Here is a 10729-nt window from a genome sequence, read left to right as displayed (position 1 = left end):
TTGCCATCGTCCATCGGCGCCAAGTCTTGCTCAAGCTTCACCGCCACGCGGTCCATCACTCCAAAGCCTTCGACTTGCCCTTCACGCTTGCAACCGGTCCATCAAGCCAAGTCTTGTCTTGATCTTCTCCACCTTGATCACATGACTCAATGTCATGTCTCATGTGCAATAAGCTCCTTCATCATCACATGTGTGAGCTTTGCAACATCTCCAAGCCATTTTCACCTCCATGGCATATGTTGCTCACACACATGTACCTGTGGACTAATCACCTGTGTATCTCACATAAACACAATTAGTCCACCTAAGTTGTCACTAAATTACCAAAACCAAACAAGGACCTTTCAATCTCCCCCTTTTTAGTAATTGATGACAACTCTACAAAGATATATAAATTAGCTCTTTTGAATTCATGTTGCTTGCCCAAGCAATTTTACCATGTGTAAATAATTTTGGACAAGTACCACAAACCCGAAATGGTAGTATTAGCTCCCCCTACATATGTGCTAGAGTATTTAATTTGAAGCTTGCACATATGCATAGATTGAAATTGTGGGAGAGTAAATACTACAAAATGATGCTAAGGTGTATAGAATAAACCTTTGAAGCGTGTACCAATCGGAGTTGCACCTTTAAGTTCATCCGTAGCACCATGGTTAGCTAGATATCACTTGATAATAAAACACTAGATACCTTGTGAGATCAACATTAAAAGCAAGGTACTAGCATTACTTGAAAAGCATACCAAGTGTCTAGCAACCATCCTATGCATGCTAGTTATCAAATCATCATCCAAGTTGTACAACCAGCATACACAACACAAGCATGCATATTGAATTTAAAAGCTTATGCAATGCAAGCAAGCACATGAATATGCGCATATCAAATGCAATCAATCAAAGTTCATGAGCTTGCTCCCCCTACTTGTGTGCTTCTCTTGTCCAAGAATTTTGATCCATCTCTTTTCTTCAATGTTGCTCCCTCTTTGTCCATGTCCATGTCCAACCTCTTTCATATCTTATCTTCTTATCTCTCCCCTTTGTACAATCTCTCCCCAAGCTTCATATCTTTGTACAATCTCTCCCCCTTTGTCATCAATTTCCATAAAAAGGTGTGCTTCTTATTGATGCAAAGGTATGCACTTTGGGGTAGATGGTTGAGACTTGAATCGTGCATTTGGAATGACAAGTATCTTATCATTCTATGTATGGGTCATCCATTTTATGCACTTAAGCTCTTGTAGGTGAGGGATGCATTATTCATTTGATGATCACTTAAAATTGAGGATCACTTGTGGAACCATCGTCTACTTATGTATAGATACCACTTGTAGGAAGTGAATACCATTTGAAAGAATCTTCTAGTATGGAACCACTTGTTTGATTTATCAATAAAGACCATTTCTTGAACATTTGCTATCTTTATGAGTACCACTTATAGGATATTACTTGTGTGTTGAAACATATAAACTAGATATCCATTTGCATTGTTGTCTTGTGCTTGTACTTTTATCACTATCATGAGCTTCTATGACTAACTTGAACTAAATTGATTTGCCTAAGCTTTCAAGTCCGGTTTGAACCAATGACAAGCTTCTTCACACCTCTTGCAAGGGTTATCTTGCCAATGTTGTACTTGTCACTTGTTAGCAATCCAAATTAAGTCAAGTACTTGGGTTCACTAGCCCATGAGCAAATTCATGTACTAACCACTAGATCAAGTAATCATTCAAACAATAGTGGTAGGCTATGAATTTCAAACATTTCATTTGTAATGCATGATCCTATGAAGTATGTACTATATGCACTAACCGCATACTAGTAAGGGATGAAATGATCATGCACATTACAATGATACCTTTGCTATGTTGGAGTAGAGGATAGTCACATAGATTCCAATTCATTACTCCAATAGCAATGTGAAGTCCAATTAAAAGCTTGGTGAAGACCAATAGATACCAATTTGAATTTCATTCTTCACCCATATGACATGAATACCACTTATGATCAAGTGCACTTTCTTATTGTGGTTGACTTGCTTTATCTTTTGATCTTTGCTTGCATAAGAGCATCAATTTGAGAATACCACTTGAAATATCATGACTACCTCTCTTTTGGGTGTTGCTTGCTTTTCTTGATCAACCCTTTTGATTTCTTCAACTAAGTATCTTAAATGTTCCTCGGATCACCACTTCCATGTTAGCCTTCCAAGTACCACACTTGGTTTACCAACACATAGGCAGCAAGCCCCTACACTAGGGAGAAGTGACCTTTCTCCAAGAACCATTCTTGATACTTACTTGAAATGACTTGATTGATTGATCCAAGTGATGGACTTAACTTGATGAGTAACCTCGATTCCTTCTTTAAGTCCTTTTCTTTCTTCTTGTTTAAGTTCTTTTCTTTCTACCAAATGATTTCCAATAGTTACTAGAACTTAACCTTCAACTTCATCTTGAGTTTGATCTTGATCTTCCAATTTGAGTACCAAAAGTGTGCAAAGTACACTCCTCAATCAAATGGCCTTGTACTCTTTGTTTAACATGTTACTAGATCATCTCAAAACCAAACTTAGGTACCTCAATCACTTGTAAACATGTTTCCAACTTGAGGACCTTTCAATCAAAGTGACTCTAGATCAATCCAATACTTGTCACTTTTCTGGCAGATTCTGTACTCTCCAAAGAAGTAAGCATATTTCTCAAAGTATAAATCCAAATACCACGAAATTTGGTGGAAATGAGCTTCACTAAGTTATCTAGCAGCCATAAAAATTTTAGCTTCATTTGATCTCATATGGACTGCCAAATTTTAATTCTTCCACCACTGCTACATGCTGAAAACTGCTGCACTATAGCTGACAAGAACCACTCCAAAACCGAAGCATTTCTTATCCAATTTCCATGAAATTTTTACAGCATCTCATACTATATGTCTAGAGCATGCATACCAATTTTCAAGCCAATCCAATAAGATTTGATTACTCAAACATGGCTATGATCACAGCTAGCTCAGATTTTGAATATAGGACAGATTTCAAGCAATTGAGCTATGCTTTATCAAATATGAACCAAACTTGAAACTAACTTGTTTGAATACTTTCATAAGACATATATCCATTCAAAACAATTACTAAATGTCATCTTATGAACTTATTCAATCACAAATCAATCCAAACTTGATTACTAATCAACTTATCCATTCAAACATCTCATAGCAAGCAACATTGCATATTTATCCAATTCAATCAACTTATATGCACCCAAATGAAATGATCAACAAGAGATATACCTTGGTTAACTTATGACCATCCAATTAGCAAGCTTCAACTCAATTATTTGCAAGTCATCAAATAATATCCAATGAATCACCAACAACTTGAATTATAACACTTGTATGTTGATAGTGCTTGGACTTCATTCAACTATTATGGCATTGGGATAATGATCATCACTTGGCAATACTTGGCTCAACCACATGATCAACAAGATGAATATCATTTGAACCAAGCCTCCAATGCCAATGGTACCTACAATCAATCATCCACTTTTTGATGGTACCCAAACAAGTTTGGGTCCTCTCAAGTTAGGAGCAACATACTTAGGCAATGCCTTAGTATGAGTAGTGGGATGTTTTACAATAGCAACCATAGAGGTACCATTACCATCCTTTCTAAGCATATCATGATCATCAATTGAAATAGGCTTAGAAGTTTTACCTAGGGGACATGAATGTGCCATGTGTCCCCTTTCCCGGCATGAGTAGCACTTTCTCTTTGCTTGAGCCTTCTCTTCTTTGCTCATGTGGTGCTTCTCATTGCCTTGCCTCTCATGGATTGCTTGAGCCTTCTTCTCAAGCTTGTTAGGACACTTAGAGGCAAAGTGTCCCATACTTCCACACTTGAAGCACTTGATGTGAGCATAGACTTTCTTCTCATTGTCATTCTTGCTCATCATCTTGGCATCTTGAATTTGCATTAGATGCCTTGCCATTCCACCCCTTCTTGTTTTCTTCTTCTAGATCATCAAATCATCACCATCATGTTGGTTGATCTTGATTTGCTCTTGGGGTGTCTTCTCTTGCTCAACTTGTGGCTTTGGTTGAGGCTTCACTTGTTGCTTCACCAATTCCTTGGTTGGGCACATCGAGGTAAAATGACCCCAAGTGCCGCACTTGAAGCACTTGACATGCTTTAGCCTCTCTTCTTCTTTCTTCAACTTGAGCTTCTCGATGTTAGGGCAACCATTTGCAAAGTGTCCCGCTTCATGACACCGGAAGCACATGGTATGAGAGAGCTTTCTTTGTTGTAGCTTCTTCATCTTTCTTTCTCTCTTCATTTTGCCCTTTGTCATCTTCTTCTTGAAGCCAAGGCCACACTTATCACCATAGTTTCTTTGAGTTTTCAACATATGCTCAAAGGTGACTTTTGAGTTATAGCACCTCTCTAACTTGTTGCTCAATTTCTTCACTTTACTTTTGAGCTCAATGTTCTCCTTCAAAAGGTTAGTCTCACAAGACATAGAAGTAGAACAAGCATCTATTTGTGAAGAGCATGGCGTATCTAATAAATCATCACAAGAGGTGGATACATGCTTCTTGCCTACATCACAAGGGTTAGAAACAATTTGTGATTTATCATGTGACCCATGTGATGAGCTCTCATTATTTTTAAGTTTCTTTGTAAATATTTTAATGAGAGAAGCTTGTTTTTCTGATAATTCATCATGAGATGCAAGTAGTTTCTTATGATTCAATTTAAGCTCATCAAGTGAAGATTTATAAGTATTAAGTAATTTCTTATGTTCTTCACAAGAGTTCTTTAGAAATGAGTTTTCATTTTCTAATTTCAATGTTTTAGCTTTCTCATTTTCCAAAGACATGGTCATGCTAGCAAGTCTACTAACAAGCTCATCATATGAATCAACATGATCAACCACATCATTTGATACCTTAGTGTCACCTTGTGACATGAAGCAATGTGGTGATGTAGATGGAGAGCTTGTAGTAGCATTATCATGGCTTGAGCATGAACCATCATCACCATCAAGTGTGCATGGGGTAGCATCATCACTTGCAATACTTGTGGCATCATCATCAACCTTGTCAAGTGAACTTGTGGTAGATCGATCATCATCATCACTTGACAATGAGGTGGAGTAATCTTTCATAATCACCAAATTGTGATCATGCTCAACACACTCATGCACCTCCTTCTTTGGTTCATCCTCCTTCTTGAATTTTCCATCATCCCATATGGAGGAGTCATCGTAAAAGGCTTGGAGTGCTAGCCACATTTCATGAGCACTTTCCAAGTCCCACACACGTCTAAAAATATCATCATGTAAAGCACATATTAGATAATAAAGAGCACGATGATCAAGTTGTAAGCAATCCTCTTGTGCTTGGGTTAGGTTGTCCTTATCCAAAGCATCACGAGAAAAACCAACAACAATGATCCACCATGCCTTGGGACCCAATTCACGGAAATGATCAAGCATATGACGTTTCCACTGTGCATAGTTTGTGCCATCAAAAATGTGTGTGTCACAAACAACCCCTAGCCCAAAGTTCGCCATCCTCTTGGGTCAGTGAAGACCACAAATGAGAGACCGGGCTCTGATACCAATTGAAGGGTCGAGATGGCGACTAGAGGGGGGGTGAATAGTCTTTTCTAAAACTTAATCGCGTCGGCTAACCGATACAAATGCGGAATTAAAACTATCGGTCTAGCCAAAACTATACCCCACTATACATGTTCACTAGCACCTTGCAAAGATAACAATTATGCAACAAAGGTGCCGGGCTAGTTAGAGCTCTCCTAAACAATTCTAGGAGCAAGGTTACACAAACCTATGCCACTAGTACTTTAAGCAACAAGGGAGCTCCTACACATGCTAGTAAGCAAAAGCACAAAGCTAACGATGCTCACAAGCAATGCTCAATAACAAGGCAACCAATGCCTAATTAAAGAGCGCAAATACTTAGCTACACAAACTAAGCAATGTGACTAACAAGGTTACTAAAACCAAATTAGCCATGCAAGGGAGCTACTTCTATGCTACACAAGCAAGAAGGTAATTAGCAAGCTACACAAGCTATCTAATTACAAGAGCAACTACACAAGCTTAATATGTATAAAAGTAATTGCAAGCTTGTGTAACGGGGATGCAAACCAACGGGAAGAACAAAGGTTGACACGATGATTTTTCTCCCGAGGTTCACGTGTTTGCCAACACGCTAGTCCCCGTTGTGTCGACCGCTCACTTGGTGGTTCGGCGGCTAATTAGCATCACCCGCTAAGCCCGCACGTCGGGCGCCGCAAGAACCTACCCCTTGAGTGAGGGTAGCTCAATGACACGCTTTACTAGAGTTGCTCTTTGCGGCTCCCGCGGGGCGAGCACAATGCCCCTCACAAGCACTTCTCTAGAGCGCTGCACAAGCTTCTTGCGCGCTTCGACGGAGACCACCACCAAGCCGTCTAGGAGGTGGCAATCTCCAAGAGTAACAAGCACCACCGGCTTGCAACTCGATCACCTAGTGCCACTCGATGCAACCTCATGATGCAATCGCACTAGAATCGCTCACTCACACAATTGGATGATCGCTATCAAGTATGTGTGAGATGGAGGGCTCCTAAGCACTCTCAAGCATGGACACAAAGTCCCCCAAGGTGCTCCACACCAGCCATGGCCGAGGGCCACTTCTATTTATAGCCCCAATGGCTAAACTAGCTGTTACCCCTTCACTGGGCAACGGTCAGGCCGATCGGACACTCCGGTCGTGTTGACCGGACGCTGGACCTCAGCGTCCGGTCACCCACAGACGGCCACGTGTCCAGGTTCCAATGGTCACTTGACCTGACCGGACGCAGCAGCACTCAACTGACCGGACGCTGGACCCTCAGCGTCTGGTCGTTTCTAGTAAGCTCCCGAGCATGACCGGACGCGTCCGGTCGAACGCGATCAGATGCAGCCAGCGTCCAGTCACATTCCAACTACTGCGTCACCATACGTCAGCCTGACCGGACGCAGCCTTCTAGCGTCCGGTGCATTCAGATCCAGTGTCCGGTCAGTTGACCGATGCCAGCATCTTCGCGACCAACTCATTTTCACTTCTAACTTCTTCACCCTTGCTCCAATGAGCTAACCACCAAGAATTTGCATCCGGCGCAATAGAAAATAGGCATTCCATTTTCCCGAAAGCGCCGGACCCAAACCCATCTCAACCCTGCAAACACCACCTCCTTTGTAAATGTGCCAACACCACCAAGTGTACACCACCATGTGTATGTGTGTTAGCATTTTCACAATCATTTCCCAAAGGATGTTAGCCACTCAACTTGCCACGCCACTCGATCCTAGCAACAATGCAAAGTTAGATCACTCGAGTGGCACTAGATGACCGATATGCAAACAAGTTTGCTCCTCTTGATAGTATGGCCATCTATCCTAAACCCGGTCATAAACTTCTCTACACACCTATGACCGGTGAAATGAAATGCCCTAGGTTATACCTTTGCCTTGCGCATTCCATTCCATCTCCTTTAATGTCGATGCAACACATGCACCAACACGATCAACAATGATATGATCCACTTCATATCATCACATGATCATATTGGTTCATCGATCTTGACTCTACTTGCTCTTCACCGTTGCCATCGTCCATCGGCGCCAAGTCTTGCTCAAGCTTCACCGCCAAGCGGTCCATCACTCCAAAGCCTTCGACTTGCCCTTCACGCTTGCAACCGGTCCATCAAGCCAAGTCTTGTCTTGATCTTCTCCACCTTGATCACATGACTCAATGTCATGTCTCATGTGCAATAAGCTCCTTCATCATCACATGTGTGAGCTTTGCAACATCTCCAAGCCATTTTCACCTCCATGGCATATGTTGCTCACACACATGTACCTGTGGACTAATCACCTATGTATCTCACATAAACACAATTAGTCCACCTAAGTTGTCACTCAATTACCAAAACCAAACAAGGACCTTTCAAGCCGCCCCTACAAATTAATTTGTAGGGGCAGCTGTAGTACCAACCGCTCCTACAAATAGATTTGTAGAGGCGACTGATAACACCAGCCGCCTCTATAAATCGATTTGTAGAGCCGCCTCTACAAATCGATTTGTAGGGGCGGTCTGGAAACCGCCCCTATAAATGCATGATTTGTAGAGACAGTTTGGTAGAGGCGGTTGACCAAACCGCCCCTACAAATGGTCTTGAGCCGCCCCTACAAATGATATCTGTAGTAGTGATGTTAGGATACTTTAATAGTTTACATTACAAACTACTAACTAACATTGTGCTTCATGACAGAAACAAAATGAAGAACCTTTCGGTTGAAACACAAAGAGTGTCAAACTTAGGATTTGTTGTATAGTTCCTAGTATCATCAGAGAAGAAGCCCTCTGCCAGAGTACCTCACGCATTAGAAACTTGCAGAAATCTTTTTGAACTTCTTGAATATCGTTTTGGTCAATGCAGTGGAAGACGAAAACGTAGGATGCTGTCCAAGCACACGCAACCGCGAAGACCTTGTTGTCATTCCATATTCAAGACTATCACATTCAAATGGAACCATACTATGCATTCATGTTCCATTTGGTTTAAATTGAACCATACGATGTGTTCGTGTTTTCATTTGGTTCAAGGAACCAAACACAACCTAAGAGTACACGTGCAACACGGCTTTATGAGCCATGTTCATGATGCAAGTTTTGCAAAAACTCCAGTAAATAGCATGAGACAATGAGCTTGTTGTCTCATGAGGTGACACCATGCTCTATGCTTCGAGGTGTACACACCAACTGAACCAAACATTGTATTGGTCGTTGTATGCATACGAGGCATAGGGATCCAGCTATGGTAGAAGCATGGAGCATGCAAAAATCCATCCCCCGATGCCATATATGTGCCTTGTGCGCTCTCTAGCCACACGCGCAAACTCTCTATGCCTCTGCTCTGCACACCCGAGCTGGCCTACCAAGAGCACCAGTGGCGGCGATGGATCAGAAGGGGACGGTCTTGGGTACGTAGCCATATATGCACATGGGAAGCCCTCCTCCTAGCGGCTGCAGGCCGTGATCCAAGGAGACCATCATGATGGGTGGAGCCCTCGCCTCCGCATCAGTGGCCGAACGCGTCACCGGTGGGTGGCCGGCTTTCAGGGCAGATTTGCAGTGGAGATTGTAAGAGAGGGATAACATGCTCCTCAATCATGAGGACAGGGACAATATGCTCTTCAACTTTCCATGGGCGTGACGACATTCTATGCCTTCACGTCATCCTTCTAGTGCGCCTCTTCCTCCACCATTTCTTTCACCATTGTCTCCTACATGGATATGCCCACGAGCTATAGAATCGGTGTCCTAGTAAGCATTCTCAAAATTTAGAGCAACTTTGTTCCTTTGATTGGACAGCCTCGCCCAAGCACTTGGAGAATCGTCTCGCCCTTGTGGGCAGTCATCTTCCTCAACACCTTCGCTGTACTAGCTCGTGCTCTTCTTCTTTCTCATGCTCCTCACACGTGTGTGCAGCACTCATTCCACTTGAGACGACTCCATTCGTGAAATTTCTAGGGGTGAGTTGAACCCTCATCTAGAGGGTATATTGCCTAGTAGGATGCTTATGTCTCTGACTGTCTTCAAACCAGACATGGTGCAAAGGTGGAATATCCATCATCCCGTCCCTAGAACAAAACATTACCTAACACTAAGGGCGTGTTTGCAAGGGTGGCCCCACCCAACACGGTAGGCTAGCTTGGCCGTGGCCAGCCCGAGCATGGCTCATACAGTGCAACGTCATGTGTTTGTTCACCTGGTCCTGACAAGCCTGGTTCAACTGAGACTGTGTTTGATTTGTGATCCAAGGGGCTATGGCTACTCGGCAATACACATTTGGTAGCCTTACCACCACACTCTCATCTTTCTCTCCTTGTTGACATTTCATCGAGCACCACGCCTGCGCACACATGGCTCAGTGCGGCAGTGGCGCGGGCAAGCTCGGCACCTAGCCATGGTGGCGCGGCGCAACCTCCGGAGCTCGGCCATGAAGCGAGGCAGGGCGGCATAGCGCGGGGTGAGCTCAGACCTCCTACCATGGCGCCATGGTGGCGCGGGGGAAGCTCCAGCCCAAGCCATGGCACGAGGCGAGCTCGGCCTTCCGGCCATGGCGGCGCGAGGCGAGATCCAGCCCTAGCCTTGGAGCGGGGCGAGCTCGGCCCTCCAACCATGGCGGTGCAGGGCGAGCTTGCCCTTCGGGGAGGCTACGACGACGACGACGTAGAAGATGAGGAGGTCCGTGGCCTTCTTGCCCGCCGGCGCTTGGCCTAGGGCGGGAAAGGAGAAGGGGAAGGGAGGAGGGAGGTGAGGAGGGAAGGGGCGATGGCCAGGAGCAGCGCCTCGTAGGACGGAGAAGGAAGGGAGTGGTGGGAGAGACACGCGAGTCGAGAGGTGATGTGAACTTGCACTGAAGCGAGCCGGGCCGTGGAGAAACGATGGTTTTGGTCGTTTCCCAAGAGCTAGGAGAGAGAAGACTTTTCGCACCAGACGGACCAGGCTCGCGACTGGGCCAACGACATCAAACACAACAATTGCACCCCGAGAGAGTAGCCAGACCCACGGGCCACCCTTGCAAACGCGCCCTAAATATTTTTCGGAGGTGGACTGCACATGGTGAATGTACTACAAATAGTGCCTAACTAATATTACCTTAATTTCAAATT

The sequence above is a fragment of the Miscanthus floridulus genome, chromosome 18 (genome assembly GCF_019320115.1).
Source record: "Miscanthus floridulus cultivar M001 chromosome 18, ASM1932011v1, whole genome shotgun sequence".
NCBI classification, from domain to species: domain Eukaryota; kingdom Viridiplantae; phylum Streptophyta; class Magnoliopsida; order Poales; family Poaceae; genus Miscanthus; species Miscanthus floridulus.
This window is presented reverse-complemented; position numbering follows the sequence as displayed.